Raw genomic sequence first — 20,059 nt, 5'->3', positions numbered from 1 at the left:
CTCGAAGAGCTTCCGTGTGTCGTTTACGCGATAAAGATTTTCCATCGCCTCGCGATCTCGGTCTTCCTGCTGACGCGTCTTCCTTCGGAAAACCGAGTTTTGTCTGAACCGCGCTTGTCTGTATCGCTCCACATTCAATCTCGTGCGGTGTTGCAGCATTCTCGCCCGTGCTGCATTCTTCTCCTCTACTAACAGTTTGCATTTGCCGTGAAACCAGTAATTTCTTCGGTCCGGGATCGCAGTTCCTAGTGCCGCTGCAGCAGTACTACCTATGGCGAAACGGATGTCCCTCCAGCCATCTTCAAGAGTAGCTGCACCAAACTGCTCCTCCATAATGCAGCTTCCAGATGCTGCGCGTAGTCCTGGGCAACTTCGGCGTCCCGTGATTGCTCAATTTTGGGTCGCGGCGTTTGGCTTTGACGGGTGTTATGCACCGTCGAAAGTTTTGAGCACATGCATACTGCAACTAGGTAGTGGTCCGAATCTATGTGCGGACGTTGATAATGTCGGAGAAGAATTTCCCGTCGATTAGAACGTGATAGATTTGGTTTTCTGTGTGTTGGTTAGGTGATCTCCAGGTGGCTTTGTGGCTTTTCTTGCGAACTACCCGTGGCAAGAAAAGGCTGCAAAGTTCACGCATCGTTGGCCGTTGTCGTTCGATACGGCATGCATGCTGTTTGGCCCGATTGTCGGTCTATACATTGCCTCCCGGGCTCCCTACCTGAGCGTTCATGTCACCGATTAAGATTTTGACGTCGCCTTGCGAACAGCCATCGAACACCTGCTACAGCTACGCATAGAACGCTTCTTTCTCGTCGTCGGGTCTCCCTTCATGTGGGCTGTAGTTGAAGAAACGGCCCTTAATCCTCAACTTACACATCCTCGCTTTGATCGGCTGCCAACCAATCACGCGTAGGCGTATCTTACCCAGCATTACAAAGCCGGTTCCCAGCTCGTTGGTGATGCCACAACTCTGGTAGAAAGTAGCGCTCGATGCCCGTTTTTTTCATACCTTTTGTCGCGTCCAGCAAAGTTCCTGCAGTGCAGCGACTTCGAAGTTGCGTGGTTGAAGTTCGTCATAGATTAACACATCGCAGCCCGGGAAGCCGAGCGATTTGCAGTTCCATGTTCCGAGTTTCCAAATGTAGCCCTTATTTCGTCGGGTAGGTCTGCGCCGATTTTTCCGATCCGTATTTCTTTCTTCGATATTTACAACTTTATGATTTTTCCAGGGTGGCTTGTTGGGCCTGCCCAAACCCCCTGTCTCGCCGGGGGACCATCCTGCACAGCTCTGTTTAGAGTCACACGCTGGCACTAGGACAGTGATCAGCCGCTCCTAACATGGAGAACAGACGCCGTTTTGAGCCGCACCTCCATGGTGAACAGATACTCGGGTTTGGTGAAGAATTTCCTCTATCACCGTACTATGGTTACCGCGCCAGTGTTCGCGTCGCATTTCTTCACTTTGCTATTGCCGGACTGGCAACATTGCCTGGGCTACGCCACCTAGCTGTGTCCATGTTTCAGCTGGTAGTCTTTTATTATCATATGACTCGGGGAGGCGTGAGGTAAGCACTTGTGAGGACCAGTGCTAGGTATCCCGCTTCTTTCAGGTTGTCAACTCACCATTTTATAGTTTTAAGTGAATCGAGCTTTATTTGGGACCTCCCTAAGCTCAGTCGGTAAAGGCGCAGCTACAAAGCAAGACCATGCTGGAGGTGGCTGGGTTCAATTCCCGGTCCGGTCTAGGAATTTTTCGGGTAGGAAAATTTCTCGACTTCCCTGGGCATAGAGTATGATTGGACTTGCCACACAATTATACCAATGCAAAAATGGTACAGGCATCGAAAGCTCTCAATTAATAACTGTGGAAGTGCATCTAGAACACTAAGTTGAGAGCACGCAATAAGCTAATATGCGATATGCAATAAGCTTGAAATGCGAAGAAGAAGAAGAAGAAGAAGAAGAAGAAGAAGAAGAAGAAGAAGAAGAAGAAGAAGAGCTTTATTTAAAACAGCAAAACAGGTTATCTTCCATTTAATTCCACTCAATTTATCTAGGTATCTATGACAGATACGTATTTCGACTACAATGTGCAGTCTTCATCAGTGTCATTCCCACTTAAGACTTATCAAAATCTAACGCCCTTAAGGGCCCATGCATTAATTATGTCACGCTAAATGGAGGAGAAATTTACCCCCTCCTATCGTGACGTTTTCCTATACCTAATGCATTACTTGTCACAAAATCTTAGAACCCCCCCCCCCCCCCCCTAGAGCGTGACATAATATATGCATCAACCCTAAGTACTCATCGCCTTAAGAACCTTAAGTAGCCGCCCTTCAGCACTCAACTATAATGTGTAAAATCCTACCGAACTATAAAGCCAAAGATTTAAGTTAAATAAAGGAGAAAAATCTATACCACTCTCTTATAAGGAAAAGCTTTATCGCCAGTTCATTCGAATTATATTGTAGAAATTCACTTTAAACAAATCTGATTATTTGTATTTCAAATTTGTTAATTTGCCAGGAAAATGCCTCGACTGTCGATTCCGGGAATGAAAATTATGGAAAATTAATATCCCCGGTTACTAAGCTGAAAATTGAATTTTGATTTATACAAACTACCAAATCGGATTCGCTGCAAATCTAATCACTTATTAACCACACCATCTAATTATCGCTTTAATTCGATTCCCGGTCCGATTTCCACTAAATTATGCGAAAAATAATTATGGTAACAATCATTGGGCACTGCCAACCCCTCCCCCACACATCCGACCCCTACTAAACCAAATTGGGTATTGCCGGCAATGTCCGAAAAAGTTAGACATGCACTCGACTCTCTCCAACTGAAAACCATTTGATATCCACTTAACCAACAAGTGGAGACAAAATCTCCCGCAAACCCGTACCCATACACACTTCAACAAATTGCGGAAACCGATTAATTTTTAACACCGGCGTCCAGGACGCATTTATTGGCGTATCAACAAGCTTTTAATTAGAGTAAATTGAATTGGAAGGGATTTCGAACTCGTCCTCTCCTTCGTCCTCGCCGGCACGGAGTAGCATGGATGGTCCGATACTATATAGAAGCTGCTTTTCGTCACCATTTTGGATCGGTATCCCGGTAGAATTAAGGGCTAAAAAGCGATGCAAACCGATACAGCCAGAGTGAAGAGCGAATTTAATTTCATCAAAGCTCTGGGTACAATCAATCATTGATGCTTTTTGACTTGCCCGTGCAGTGCACTTTTTTCTAATGAGAATATTGAACTTTTACCCCGACGGACCGGGGAGTGCTCTTAATATGGTTCAAGTAAAACGAAGAAAGCGCAAAAAGGTTCTGCTGCGCGCCAACTCGTAAATCTGGATAATGACTATTTGAAATGTAATAAATTTGGCCGTTGTTACATGGAGTGGAAAGTGTGCTCTGCTGCTTTGCTCTGCCTCAGGATACCCACCTGGATGGGTCGGCCGGGCCCTTGAATCTTGATGCGAGAAGTGCGCGTGCTAGTGACTAATGGTTACAAGTTTCCTCATTTATAACAAAACTTGCAGCACATCCGAGTGAAAATTACGAACGGTATTAGTGCACTTTTTCCAGGAACTGGGAGTGTCTAATGAAATTTCAATACCGGTTCGGAGGATGGGAAGCTTGTTACCGTTAAAATCCGGGAAAAGTTTGTACGTGTTGTAAGCCATTTCAATCCTTTGCTCAGGATGTTTCGAACCATGTGTCAATACTTCAGGTCATAAGTCCTACATTTTCTTAACCAATCCTCTTGATATCCATAATTTTTGAGTCAGCAATTTAGTAACTAAACCTGCTGTTTTAATCAACATTTTAAAATTGTTGAGTTTGGAACGTTTTGCAACATACGATCATAAAATTTAAACGTGAATATCATTTGCATTTGCCAATGTTCATTTCAATACACCATCTACCCTCCAGCAAGTCCAGCATCTCCCCGAAGTTCTTTTGACAAAAATTGAAAATACAATAACATTTTCCGCTAATTTACATCTTCTCGATTTCAAATCCCCGCACCCTTGAAGCGATTCGATAGCATCTCTCTCTAAATGGCAACCGAAAATCCTCAATCTTGAACCGACGAAATTGAACTGCATCGAAAGAAGAGACGTTCAAGTGCTAAAGTGTGAAATTAGGATTCAAATATGCTTCTCGTCCTTCTTCTTCTTCTTTTCGTATTCGTTTGCCTCATTCCCTTCTTGTTCATTCCAATTGATGCCGCGCATCTCCGAGATCAAATCTAGCGAATGATGTAGGCAAATGAGATGCCAAGTGGGTGACGAAATATGCTGCCCCGGTTTCTTCTCATGTAAAAGTGGCACAGCCAGTCATCGTGGTGGGATGGCAGCCAGTTACCCACTCAGTCAGTCAGTCAGATGTGGAAATTTGTTTTGATAAGGCTTTTCTTTCTGAAGAGGGATACGACTTGGATCCGATTGATTATGAGTAAATGCAAATTTTCCTAGACAACTTTCGGAGTGCTGGATTCCGATTCAGACGCTGTGTGTGTGCAGGCGAGTGTGATATTGATCTGGGGTGTCAATTTTACGACATTTTCCACTATGGTAAGCAGAAATCAAATCAAAGCGATTCCACTCGGTGAACCTTCGCAGGAAGCTGCGAGAATTTCATATCGAGCGATGTTAAGCATCCCTCCCTGCCGTCACCAACCATTGCCGGAGAGTTGCAGGGAGTGACAACCATGGGATCCCATATCCGGAAGCTGGGCGTTGAGAAAAACAACATATCCCTCCGCAAGGGGGCGCAGTATCTGGCTGTCTTACAAGCTCGGATACTGTCGATGGATATGAATAAGGCAGATGGGGAGAAAGTATGCTCCTGGTGTTTTTTCAATTTGTGCACGGTGTGTTTTCCCCCCGCAGCATTTGACTTGAGTTGAAATTGAATTTTTTTTTTTTCTCGCACTCACTCAATCAGAGGTGTGTTTTGATATCAATTTTTCCTTCCTTCATCCGTTTGATTCGATTTTTTTACCATAGGAAGGCACCCCGGTTGAGTTGACTATCGATACGGTAGTGTTTTGAACATCAGATTACAGAAGGGGAAAGATTACGATTCGCGACGAAAGTTGATAGCAAATTTGCAACTTGCGGTTTCGACATATGCTACGACAAGGGTGGGTGTAATAAACTCGGTATGGTCCTGGGACTACGGTGACTTCCACATGGGTATGACTGGGGTAAGATAAGCGTTTTACTGCAAATGAGAGCCATCAAACGGGATGACAGTGGTTCGGGTGCGGAAGCTGTAGTCATCAAATCATGGAAACTTTCAATCTGTGTGTCTGTGTTGGCATGGAAAAATCTAGCCTCAGAAATTGAAGGCAACAACATTTTAACCAAATCCTTCAACGGTGCCTTGAAATATGTTAATTTGTTAACCTGTTAAAAGCCAAGGCAACCAAGCATGAAATCAACTCGTACTACAATAAAAATGTATGTTCAAACTCACAAATACAATTTAATTTTGTTAAAAAAGCACAAAATAGTTGTATTACATATGTGGGTTGGATTTATTGACCAACTATTGTCTTGTAGTGATGTACACTGCCCAGTGTTCGGAAAAATTCTAAAACTCAAACCTCATGCATGAGATTATGCGCCTATGAGTTTTGCTTTGCAAAATTAATTTCTTTATATTTTGACTATACTGCCTATAATCGCATATCAGTCCCATATGTATTTTCGTCAATTTTAAGATAATAACGCTATCCACTGTCAATTGGCATCTACTTTCATATTACGTGAAAAAAACCTACGGGCTTTGATCATGAAAAATATGAAAACAACATCAAGTCAGTTTGTCCCATCAAGCAAAGTAATCGCATATCAGTCCCACCCTGAAATTCAATCGTCCAGAGGTCAAGTTACATTTGTGCTTTTTGAATCGCCATATTTTTCGTTATTATAACAGTACATGTACATGCAAGCTTCATTGCAAATGATTTTAACTTGACAAAATTATCGAATAATTTACTATGATAGTTTTAATATTAACATGGGAATTGCACTTCTTAACTTGGGGTTATAGCATAGAGGTAACACTAAGACCAGAAGTGACGTGGGTAGATCACCTTTTCGTGGTACGTTACGGGATGTAAGATCTACCACCGATTCCTAGTCTTGACTACTTCAAACTAGGGGAACAGGATTTTTCAGTAATCAAAGGAACACATCTTAGTCCTTGTTACTTTTTATGCCTTGTTGATAGTGATAAGTCCTCGGGTTGCCTGGACCGTGGATGATCTTGAAACAAGGAAAAAATGAGTTAGTTAGTCTTCATCTATGTGATTCCTAATCTTCTATTCGTTGTTCCCTAGTTTGAAGTGTTTAAGACTAGGGTTCTGATGCATGGTCAATATCGGTGTCATTATTTAATTTTGTTGCTAAGGAATCCAATTTTGACTGACAAAGGGGCGCGCCTTTGGAGGGTGTTCCAACACTCCGAAGGGTATAAATAGCGGAACCTATCAATTAGAATCGATTCCTTGCGATGAAGGCAAGAATGACAACTGTATCAAAACCGAATACTTCATCATTTTTCAATAGTGATGAAGTAATACGACATGCACTAAACTAAGGACACGGGATATACTACAATAGATCAAATTACTGGTCGCAGTAATTTTATGTCCCGAACAGAGAAAAAAAAAGACCAGAAGGTCCAGAAGAAACGGGCTCAACTTTTTGGCTCAGCTCTGGTACTATCTTCGGTCCCAAGCTAATCGATGCACCCCTCGAAACATAGGAAAATCCACGAACCCCTCATTTTATCTGTCAAACTTTCATAGCGAATCAAACCAAACATTGTGTAGTACTAGAATTTCGACTAGAATGGGAAACGTTAATCGTTTGCTTGGGACCAATAGGCTAGTCAAGTAGTGAGCCAAATTAAAATCGTTAGTTTCGTATTGATTGTTGGTTATAGGCAGTATATTGATTGTTATTACAGCTTTCTTCCGTAGAACGCGTTACCCACTGAGTTCTACCCACTGCTTTTTCTCCGTGAGCCATTATACTATAGAGGAAGAATAGCGCTGGTGTTCCCTTTGTTCTGATGTTGAATAATACCGGGTACAGAACTGTCAAATGCATAGTTTTTTTCTCGCTTTGACCCTATTAGATGTAAGGAAAAGATGTTTCGACAGCGACGGCAGCGCTATTCCTCCTCTATAGTTAATTAGTTCTATTGTTTTCAACCAAGCGCTCTGATTTTCTGCTAGTGACTAGTTCTCGTCAGTGCTGTAAATTTGCATATCATTCGATTCAAGATGAACCAATACAACCATTCAGTCAATTCTGTGTAAACGAATTCTCACATGACCATAATTTGAAAAGCCTCTTTCTCTTCTTTTCCTTTATTTAACGTCGGTCTCTGTTCCGCAATCTAGTGCCAATCACCGACGGGCATCGATTGCCATCCATTGACGGCAACCGAATCGCACCCATTCACAACAACACACATGGGCCGGGACCAACGGCTTTACTTCCCTTCCGAAGGAAGACGTGACCAGAGATTTTTATGCCATCGACCTCGGCTGGGATTCAACCCAGACCAATTGGGGTGTTAGAAAACAGTCACGCTTACCACTACACCACCGGCGCCGGCAGCCCCTTTCTCATTCGAAGTTCATTGTCACTGTCAATTGAGTCACTCACTATCATTTGATATACGACAGTGGAGTATGGAAGAAATCCAGCAAAATGGTCCCGAACAGACAAGTCGACCCAATGTCGGATCAATGTAAGGCTAATTTAAGGTCGATGTCGACCCAATGTCGTGTTGTTGTCGGGTCAATTTTGGGTTTATGTCGGGTCAATGTTGGGTCAACATCGGGTTGGGGTTTGGTAGAAGCACAAACGAAGTGACAGACGACTAACTGGCGAAGAAATCAATTAAAATAATGTGGTTCGCTGTAATAGAATTTTCTTAGAAGCTTGTGCCATCATCCACCAGATGGGATAGTATTTTTTTTGGTTTTGCACAAAGTTGATTTTGTGTACAATGATTCTTTGACAGTGTGCAAAGAGTGTATCATTTTGTCATTTTTTTATGCATTTCAGTTTTGAGTGGAGTGAAAGAGATAGATCAGCAGTCGATTTTTTATTTCGTTGTGAACCACACGATAGCCTGTTTTCGAGACTCGCTATTATATAGTTGCTCTTTGTTCGTTGCTAGCAGTTCGGTGCCTTTTGTTGCTACGGTGCAAGATGTGTGAAGTAAAAAACACCATCAAGTTTAGCTTCAGCCATTGTGATGCCAAACCAAACATCGGAGAGATAGTAAATTTCGCCAAAGCACTCGACGCGGATCCGGCTGAAATGGAAGCTGTTTATCGCATTGGTGAGGAAAGGGGAGTCTTCATGAAGTTCAAATCAGAGGAAGCGATGCTCCATGCTCTGACATTCAATTCGGAGGATTTAATCTTCCATTATGCGAATGGAACGACGGCAAAGGTACGCATGTCGCATGCGGGTGAATTCATTCAATATGTGCGTGTGTATGACTTGCCACCAGAGGTACCCGACAACGAGCTGGATAAAGTGCTGGGGAAATATGGGAAAATTAAACGCATCATCCGGGAGAAATTTCCAACTGATCTGTGTTTTGAGGTGTATACAGGGATACGCGGTGTATATATGGATGTGAAGAAGGAAATCCCCACGTCATTACATTTCTTCAATCGCAAAGGAAACATTTTTTATGATGGCAACAAAGACAAATGTTTTCTGTGCAAGGCGGACGGACACCGGAAGCTTTCCTGTCCCAAGCGGAAGGCTCGGAAGGAACCGGAGAAGCAACTGAAGGAAAAAGGAAAGCAAAGTGAAAGAAAACAACACAGCAGCAGTACGTATGCTGGTGTAGTGGTGGAAGGTGCGTCGTTTGTCATTAGCGATCAGGAAACGGATACGGGGTTGGAGATGTTGAATGCAGATAACGAAATGGACGTGACTACCCCGACGACCGACGAGAGTAGCGGAGAGCATGCAACGGGAAACGATGTCCAGAAACAGCAGCAGCGATCACGATTCGGGTTCAATGAAAATGAGGAACAAATTCGGGAAAGAAAGAAGTTGCGTGCACGGGAGAAGATCGCTTTGTCGCCGCTTCGATCGCCACCCAGAAAAATTATATGATAAAATATATTTGTACATATTTTTCTTTTGTATTTTGAGTACCATAATTGGTATTCTATGTTACTCGGCTCCGCTAAGTTATTTTTATAACATTTGAGCCTGCCAAATAAACGAAATGAAAAAAAAAAAAAGAAAGAGATAGAACCAAACCGTTCTAGTACATTTGGTGAAAATGCTAATTCAATCCAGTAGTAGTGTTGCCATGTGGTACAATCCAGTAGTAGTGGTGTTGCCATGTGGTACACTGAAAAATTGCAATAGCAGGTTAGTCACCAAAGTTTTCGAGCCGCTCCGTCTGTCACTTCGTTTGTGGTAGAAGTCAGGTTGGTGTCGGGTTGACTCTGCTTTTTCGCCGGAATGTCGATCAGCACTCCTTTAATGTGCAGGTTACACTCAATTGAATGATATATAGCGTTTCTCAAATGAGAATGATCCATGCCTTCGTCAAATGACTAAGCAACTGATATCACCCATTCGGAAAGAGGTCCCCTTTGATAGCGAATAGCTACTTTTCTCATTTTCATCAAAAATGTTCAAATGATTTTGAGAATTTACAGCACTGGTTCTCTTTTGACACTATTCACATGCAAAAAAATCAGACCCGCTGGTTGAAACCACACGAGAAAAAGTGGTGGGTGCAACTCAGTGGGCAACGCGTTCTTCGGGGTTTAGCTGTAACACAACATACAAAGCATGCGCATGCTATCAATTCTAGATAAATATTTCAAAAGGTCCTATCTGCATTGATCGATTGTCTTCATCGACATTCTCTTTTGTTAATAACTCAGTTGCAGTTTTTTTTTGCTGTCGTTAAATGGAAACTATTATATGCGATTTACTTAAATTTGGGTTATTGGGCTGAACCCCGGAATTGAGGAAAAAATTACTTTATTTTGGGTAGTTTTTCGTCTCCGTGTACACTCAACTTAGCTGAAAAGGAAGACAACCTTAACAGATAACCCAACTACCTGCATTAATTTACATTTTTACATACACACATTCTCTTGATCAAGGCAACCTCTGAGTATCGAAGTCAGAATTTGTTTTTGTTCATTCATGGCTGGAAGTTCATTAGGTTTTGCACCGTCGAGGTTAACCTCAATCTGATGACAGTTCAGTGGTACTGTTTACGTGGACTTAGTCAATTTTTTCTTGGGTAAATTTTCTTGATAATTTTTCAGACTGCGGTGAGATGTAAACCACACTTCTGCATTGTCCACGAGCAACGCTTTTCCTCGACAATTTTCAAGTTAAAATTCGGAAATTTTAGAATTTTTTTTTTTTTCGAAAAAATGACTAAGTGCTTGTAAACAGTACCACTGAACTGTCAAAAAGGTTCAGTCGATAAACACTGAGTTCATTTGTGACGACACGCTGCAGAACCTAATTAGGTTCTGCACGTGACGTCACGAATAAAATCAGTTTTAAATCGCTGAACCTGACATTTTAGTGATACTGTTTACAAATACTTAAGGCCCAAGCGCAATGACAGCGGAAGCGGAACGGCAGCGGCAGCGGAAAAGCCCGATCTGAGTAAGCCTACTTGTCGGATTGAAAGCTAGTTAGAATCAAATCGACTTCGGTTAGGCATCTTGATGTTATTTGTGACAACTGTCAAACTTTCCGTTTCCGTTCCGCTTCCGCCCGCATTGCGTTTGGGCCTTTAGTCGTTTTTCCGAAAAAAAATATTTTAAAATTTCCGGAAATTGGGCGGTGAAAGGATGTTGCTCGTGGATATTGCAGAAGAATGGTTTACATCTCACTGCAGTCTAACGTAAACAGTACCACTGAACTGTCATCAGATTGAGTTTAACACAAGGGTTAAGTCACTCTGCACAGTGTGCCGAAAGTAGGTTCGGCACAGTTTGGCACATCCATCGGCACACCTTGGGAGCACTGCCGGACAGCTGCCATTGTACTTGGTCACAACATTACGTGCTGTTTGGCTGTGTATTTCAGAAACATACTCTAAATGAATATACTAGAGGATCTCAGACCAGCAATTCACTTCCCGGTTCACATTTAAATTTCAAATTTAGGCTTCTAAGGGCTGTCGATTGTTATCGATGTCGGTCATAAGTCTTTCAGCTACTACGCAAATGGAGTGAACTACGAACCGTATAACGGCGCCGGTGGTGTAGTGGTAAGCGTGATCACCTCTCACCCCAGCAGGCCTGGGTTCAATCCCCGTCGGCGCCGCCGGGATGTTCTGAGGCATAACATCTCTGATCACGCCTTCCTTCAGATGGGAAGTAAAGCCGTTGGTCCCCGGTTCATGAGTTCATGGGTCGATAGGTAGGGTCCAGGTATGGGAGCTGCCTTCCTGGCACGTCGGTAGCATTGGTGCTCAGCACGGAAAACAAGATCGACGGAAAAACAAACCAAAGGAAAAAAAAACTACGAACCGCAAGAGCAATTTGGATGGATTGGATCATGCAGTGGTGGCGGTTGGATGCGGAAAACTAAAAAAAGAAGATTACTGGCTAATCAAGAACTCCTGGTTCAACTACTGGGGCAACGATGGAAATGCTTTGATTTCGGTGAAGGGTAGCAACTGTGGCCTTATCACCGATGCGACGTGTGTAAATTTGAAGAGAGAATTATGTTTAAATTGGAGTTAAGTAAAAGAGTTGTTTTATTTTTGGATATGTGTCATCTTATACGAAATGGAATAAATGGTTTTCGATTTTTGTAACATAAAATAAAAAGTTGTATGTTAATTAGGTTGAGTGGAAGCAATAAAAAACTTGCAATGTTATGCAATAAAAATCTTGCAACGATTATACTGACATTGAAGAAACGGCCTTTGATCCTCAACTTGCACATTCTGCTCAATCACGCGCTTCTGCATTTCGCCCATCACGATGAGCTGAACCCAGCTCATGTGTATTGCCGCAGGTCTTGTAGATGGTATAACCATTAGAGTGATGCAAAATTTGAAATTTTCACTCCACAATACTTAAACGATTCCAAACCGGATCCTGACTAACCTCTCAAAATTTGAACCCATTTGGTGAGATACTGAGATGGCACAAACCATTTGAAGTTTGTATAGAAATTACTATGGTAAAACCAAGATTTTTGTTCATGTCTATCTAATAATTCACCATATCGGTCTGCTTCAAAAACTTTCATTTGTGCTTGTAGGAAATTTTCCCAGCTACAACTTTGCTATAAAACACTTTTTGATTAAATGCAATAATCGAAAGTTATCAATGGTTCAATGCGCTGATGTCTTATGATCATGCTCAATCAACTGCTCAGCAGGCAACATTGGTGTTTCTGGGGCGTTGAATAGGACACAAAAATCAAGGCTACTATGTCACACTGCAAAATACAGTGTTGCCTACAGAGCAGCTGCTTGATCATGTCATAAGTTTACCAATCTCTTAAATAATTAATAACTTTTTCCTGTCTCGTTTTACATAGAAACGATCTCCAGCAAAGTTGTAGCTGAGAAAATTTTCTATAATAGTGATTATCGAACTGTTTCGCAGCTCAATATCGAAAAAGACTAGAAGGCAATGAACAAAAAGTTGAGATTTCCCATAGTTATTTACATGCAAACTTCAAATGGCTTGTGCGAAGTATGTTTTTAACCAAATGAGTTGTAACTTTGGGAGGCTAATCAGGACCCGATTTGAAACCATTTAAGCACGATGGAGCGAAAAAGTCAAATTATTAACCATCCCTATACGTATGTACCAACGATCCCTTCCAGCAAACTTCCTGCAACGCTACAATGTCGAACTTGCGGACCCTCAATAAATCGGAAAGAATGAGATTACTTCCCAAGAAATTGAGAGACTTACAGTTCCATGTTCCGAGTTTCCAATCGTTACTCCGTTTTCGTTGCCTGGGTCTATGCCGATTGTTCCGGTCCGTATTTACTCGCCGAATGACCATCGTGCACAGCACTGTTTAAAGTCCCACGCTGGCACCAGGACGTTGTTCAGCCGCTCCTAACATGGAGAACAGACGCCATTTTGAGCCGCATCTCCATGGTGAACAGACGCTCGAAGACTGCACACTCCGGAGAGAGAAGTCCCCCATTCCCTGTCAGCATACATGGTTACTCGTACCCCAGCCGGCACCACGGGGAGGTAGGGATAGAAGTAACTGATCAAGAGGCCCACAGAGGTGTTGGGTCTATTTTATGGCTGCAGATATGCGAACTATCGATGGTACGCATTGTCGAGCCGTTTACCAGCCAATGAAATATGGTGCTTGCGAAGATCACTTGAAGATACGATATGACGGAACATTGATACTAATTATATAAAACACAAGTAAATGCTTCCAGAATTTATTTAAGATATCATATTGAATAATTTGTCAAATTGTTAAAATGTGATGATGCATTGAAATACTTTGAATCGTGTTAAATTGAAATGTTACCTTATTTCACATCCGTTGAACTATTCTGAGCGCCATCTCGTTGTGGTACTATCACAGCATTGGTAATAATCTATATCGTTTCCGGTACCATGGCGTTAACAAAGTAAAAATGAAAGGAGAGCCGCAAAATGAAGCACATGCGATACGACAATGAGCATCACTCCAGAAAATACCAGGCGATGGGCACTGTCTATTTTCATCATACAAAGATAATTGACTTACTTCAAGTAGTAGGTATTGGTCCACGGAAAAATATCAATGACAGCATAGCCCGAAAAAAAATTACAGTGAAATTTTCAGTGGAAACAATGCTCTAACATTAATATTTATTGTCGACAATAAAAATGATTGTTATAATGTTGTACTCTTCCGAAAACGGCAAAACTGCTACCTAGCTGTACAATGAATGTACATAATAAAATGTTGTTACAATGATTTTTATCGTTTTTTTTCATTTATTTTATTGTTAACATGATTCGATCATGAACAATAATGAACAACTCTATTACAATAAAAATTGTTGTTACATTAAATATTGGTGTATTTTCATTGTGGGTTACTTCACGAACAATAAAAATAAATCTGATTGAAGCAGGTCAGCAACACTGCCAATGTAATCAAAATAGGCGCTGCTCGTATGGCTCTGGCTTTGACAGTTCGTTTGGCTCAAAACCAGGCAGTCCGCGTCCGCTCATATCTTATCCTAGACCCTCTCTAAAGCTTAATGGAGAACTTTTCCGTGCAGTCAATAATCATACAATAATAATAAAAAATTCCACCACTTGAAGATGTCAGGAAGAAACTCTCAGGTGGAAGCATATTTCATGGGCGATTCCCTCCAGTCGAATGCATTAACTTATCAACGACGCTCAACCACCAAGGAGACGTGACCTAGGGATATCGAGCGCAGGGGAGTTGGCCTGCATTTCTCACAAGTTCCGGATCGAATCTCGATCCATAACCAGTAAAAAAAGGACCACCTGTAACAGACATACCACCCCCTTCCCTTCCCGGGGTAATGTTTTATTTTTTTCGATTTATTTTTAAAGTCGATAAAGTAGATCTGTCAAGCCAACACATACACTCTAAAGTACACTGTTATTTTTTTTAATCAATAAATTCACCAACCAACAGTAAAATAACAATAATATATAATGTTATTGAAAAAAAATTATATGGGAAAATCACGAAAATTTCATTGTTAAGATACTTAACAACCCCCCTTTTTTATTGTAAATTTTCCATTTACCATGAAATTTATTGTTTTATACAACATAAATCAAGGTAAATTTATTGTAGACGTAACAATATAAATCATTGTTAAGACAATAATTTTCGTCTTATTGTTACATTGCTTTTTAATGTATTTTTGTTGTTATTTTTTTTCGGGAGGTTAGTAGTTGAAAAGGTAAGGTTGATTCAAAATTGATTAAATACAAAAAGTACTCAGCTGTAAGCAGTATTTAAAATAGTTCTTTTACTTTCTTTTTAAACATTATGAAATTGCTTTTTAAAAATTATGAAATCGCTTATCACTACACCACCAGTGCCACACCTTCCTCAACTTTGATGCTAGACGCTTTAAAATGGTTGTGAGTGAACCAAAAAAAATTGTATATTTGACTATGGTATTCATTTTTAAAGTAGTTAAGTAGCTGCTCCCTCGATATTTGTGTGATCGAATTTGAAGAGGAAGTAACTATCATAGATACAATACTAGAAACACGGATGAAATAAGAACATCACATTGTTTTACCTGTGCTCCACAAAACTCATTGTACTTTAAAGGAATAAATGATTTCAATTCGATGCCTAGACTACACTTGCAGAAATTAAGAGACATTGCATTTCACACGTTAATGTTGTCTTTTGAACAGTTATGTAGTGAATTGACAAATTATGTATCTTGACGAAGTTTGTAACGGATTATTTTGTATCGATAGCTACCATAACGACTTTTTAATAATTAATGTAGAACTGCAAAAACTATTTTGTCCGCCATTTAATATTTGATTAAATATTAGTAGTTATGTCATGACCGCCATCGTGCACAAGTCTATTTGTCAGTCGGATTATCGAATCAGCTGTGATACCATGGAAAGTTTACCTATATTTTGAAAGTTGAAATCACCCTTATACGAGAAATATCCCATTCCAAAACCTTTGCTTAATCCGCAACGATTTATTCCATTTTTCCTGTTAAATTTGCCCCGTAAGGCTATTCTACGCTCATCCTTGGAAACAACAAGCCATAATAGAGTTAAAACGATTTCACAGCAGAAGTGGCCCACTCTGAGAAAGCTGTAACGACAACGTTATTTATTGAATTTGCGATAAAAAATTAAATTAAATGATAAAATAAAATATTTAATTTCTAGCGGAGAAAACGAAGCACGGATCTTCCGTTCGCCATTCCACAACATCGAGCTCTGGCTTAGCTTTCCATGCACCAAATGGGACCAATCGAAGGATTGTCCATAGCGGATCAATCCGGGTCATCTATCTTCGAGTTTTTTTTTTTTTCTCTCTCGATTCCTTCTGCCGAGGATTTACGCCTTTCGTCCAACCTTCTCCAGAAATAACTGGAAACACCGCTAAGACACGGAAACAGCTTTGACGGCGAGGATTTAATTCAATTTTCTTTCCCAGTACACCGCCTCGTTCCTATTCACACCCTCGTGGATGGGAGAAAATAAAAAGGATGCCACTTATCGGGATACGTGTGGATGGCGAAAGGCTCTCTGCCATGGCCATCGCGTGTAACTTGACAAAGTGTAAATTAAATTCAAATCAATTTATTTTCCAATAATCGTTTCAGCTATTTTCCCCAGAGTGAGATGTGGTTGCTGCAAAGAGAGAGAAAAGTCGTTTCGCGTGAAAGCTAAGGACATCAATGAGCCAATGATTACCTACCTCAATCGGATTTCTGCTGAACCTGCCGTCTCCGGTATATTGAATGTGTTTAGTTTGGTGCTAAACGTTCCACTGGGGATCCATTTTTTTTTTCCGGGAAGGTTGCTGGTTTTCCCACGATTTTTTCGGCCATCGCAGGGAACCCTCATCACGTTTATTTGTCTAAATTTATGATGATTCGTACCATGGGAGTTGACTTTGCCAAAGGTTTGGTCAAATTTGTTCATAGGCAAGTAAAAAATAAAGAATATGAACGTTTTGGGACAGTGACAGTGGGTATATCAAAATCAAGAATGAGTTTTAAATTTTCTGTGAATTATTCTTCTGAGAACTGTAACCGTTTTGCAACAGGCTGTATTGGTTTCTTATGGGTTCCACTATTATAGAAACACTACCAGAACAGTGCAAAGGAGTCAAATTCTTAAGGAAAATGAATTGTTTTCCGTAATTTTTGGACTAAATTCAAGTTTGAAAAAAGCAAATCTGCTTTATTTTAGAAGAGCTTTCCGATGAAAAATAACCATATCCAGTTTTCCCTCATTATTCCGACACAATCCCCATACCGCAACTATAGGTACACCACTATTACTGGAACACCTACCCTAATTAAAGAAGCTGAAAATTTCAAAATGTTTACTAAGGTTTTGTTAAACAGTACCCTTTGATACCAACTACCAATACAAACTTCCTATACTGCTAACCAATTTTAACCAAAATTCCTTCAACTAAAACCGTATTCTTCTTTCTGTATAAGGTATCAAACCGCTTGCAAAGAAACTCTTCTAGGGTTTCTTCGGCAATAGGAAAGTGTTTGTTTGATGCAGGCAAACTTGCGAACGACAATTAGAGAACAATTCCCGCTTCGGTGGATCCAGCAAGTGCAGGAAACAAGTTGCATGCTGGTTGAGGTTGAACTTTTTTTTTCTCTCTGCTGGATCCAATCGAGAAAAAGGGCTAAAACTTTCCTGCAGCTTGCAAACAACCGGATGAAAGTTTTCTACCTTGGTGGATGATGATTGCCGAAAAAAAAAATAGTTTCTCTTTTGTAAGAAATTTGAATCGTTCTTGGCAACTTTACCGGAGTCCTTCATCTCGAACCAGCAACGTTGGGCATATGGCAAAGTTGAAGGCGTTAAATTTAACGACAACACAGTTGCAATCGGTTCTTCAAAGTTGTTTCCACACGTTGAATGTGGTTGGTTATGCACGTGCTGGAGATTTTGAAACATGGACCTCCTCGGATCGTAATAATACCTGGTTTACATGCCGAAGTAGATAGGTGAAGCGATACAACTGAACACACTTCACTCTTAAGATTTTGTTTAAATAACATACTTTGTTATTTGTACTCTCGTATAAGTTAAGGAAAAACCATTTCCAAACACCTAATCAGATTCAATCCACTAAAAACAATTACGTAATCTCTCTTACCTAGAGCAAACCACAAGTGCTCGGTAAAATTCTTATTAGATTTAGATTAGATGAAGCTTTATAAAGTATGGATTTCGTGTCGCGTCTACCCTGGCCGCCACCTAAGGCTTTCTTCAGGTGACATATTGAAGCGTCCAACAATGACCGTCATTATGGCTGATATTCCCTATCACTTCAAGATTTTTAGGGCATAAATCTTGGAAGGTTGTGACTTCACTCATGAAATTGAAACTCCTTGTGTACTGCACTCCAGCAAACGTGAAGTTCCAGTTTCTTTGTTATAAGTTTCGTGAGAGCTGATACTTGTGCTCTTGAAATTTTTATGTGGTACTGAGATTGATCAGAAATAAAGTTTCCTCAGCGATTCAACTTCAAAACGCTAAAAAAAGAAAGCACAAACAAAAACGGAGTGCACAATTTTGCACCCGAGTGTTCACTCGGCTGTCGACAAAAGCAGACCACTCTCGATGTGTGCCACGCGATCGTCTGTTTTCTCGGCAGCAACCATTGTGTGGTCCTTCTCATTGTTCTTCATCAGCAGTTCTTTCGGTGGATGCGTCGTCGACTTTGGAAAGCAACCGTTTCGTGATGAGTGCGTGAGTGTTGACCACGTTTTGCGTCCATTGCTGCAATGGAAGCGCTTTGCCTCACGATGGCGTAAATGTCATACAATGAAACCACTGGAAGCGACTCCAGTTCTGATGGAGGAGGCGAGGGGCACGCAATAACCTTTAACTCCTACGCAAGCCTTTTTTAAGTACAATAATTACAGTTAACTACATGATTAATTACTTTAATTACGAGCGTCGGAAATTTTTTGATTTAATTACTTTTAAGTACAAATTTCAGCTTTAATTACAAGTCGCATAAATTAAGTACATTAACTCCATTAATGTACAACGAGAAATGTACTTAAATTTCCCCCAGCGTACCGTTAGACCCTTTCGTTATTGGCCCGTGAAACAAAAATTTCACAGGCCCTTTTGCTACGTTAAGGATAATTTCAGTTGGTGATTGGTGCCAATTCACATACAACGATCGGTTCGTGATTGGAAATGTAGTCGGATTTCAATACTGCCGAGGTGTTGGCAGGGCAATGAACTATATCCTGGATCACGCCCCTGTAAAAGCACCGGAGAATGCGACAATGAAAGGAATGTTTGTTTGTGCTACCTGGTTCAACCTAAGAAATAACGAATTTAATTTGGAGGATGCGAACGAAAACAGAATTACAATAGAAAATTATGTTAACCTTTGCGTGCCTAACGTCTAAATTTGCATAGATTTCAAAATTCAATTAGCTATAAAAACATAATTTCTCAATATTTGTCTTTACAACAAATTGAATTTTGTCTTGAATTTAGTTTCTGAATACATCTGAAAATATTTTGATCAATTCATGGTTCAGGAGTTATTTCGGTTCCCGTTGGGGTCGCTTTTGGTCGGCATTCGGCTTTATTATTCTGTAATAAGTATACACACGATGAACATCATGTTTTTTTCTCTCAAACGATGTAATTGGACCAGTGGCAGCTATTTCGATGGTTCACAATCACATTGGGCATCCCGAAAATGTTCCGGTGCCCCGGGGAAGTGGCCAATTCTCAACAAGAACCAAAACCCATCATGCGGCATATCAAACAACATGATTTTACAAATCTTGGCCAGTAATGGCCTTATTGAAAGTCCATGGTCACACTAGCCCTTCCGGGAATGTTCCGGTGCCCCCGGGGAAGTGGCCAATTCTCAACAAGAACGAAACCCATCGTGCGACATATCAAAATTCATGATTTTCCAAATTTTGGCTGGTAATGGCCTTAATGAGACTCGACGGTCACACTAGCCCTCTCGGGCATGTTCCTGTGTTCCCGGGTATATTTTCAATTATCGACAAGAACCAAAATCCTTCGTGCGACATATCAAACTTCATGATTCTGCACGGCTAATAATGGTCTTAGACAGTCCACAGTCCCATTTAACTGCCCCCCCCCCCCCCCCCCATGACATGAAATACTTAATTTTCATTTTTAATTACTTAATTACATAGTTAAACACCTTGTACTTTAAATCCAACGCAGTCAAGAAGGCTATTGCGTGCCCCTCGGGAGGAGGCTTTTTGG

This window comes from Ochlerotatus camptorhynchus, unplaced genomic scaffold, assembly GCF_037179485.1.
Source record: "Ochlerotatus camptorhynchus isolate MF236.1 unplaced genomic scaffold, CSIRO-AGI_Acam_v1.1 ptg000077l, whole genome shotgun sequence".
NCBI lineage: Eukaryota > Metazoa > Arthropoda > Insecta > Diptera > Culicidae > Ochlerotatus > Ochlerotatus camptorhynchus.
Note: the sequence above shows the minus strand (reverse complement) of the source record.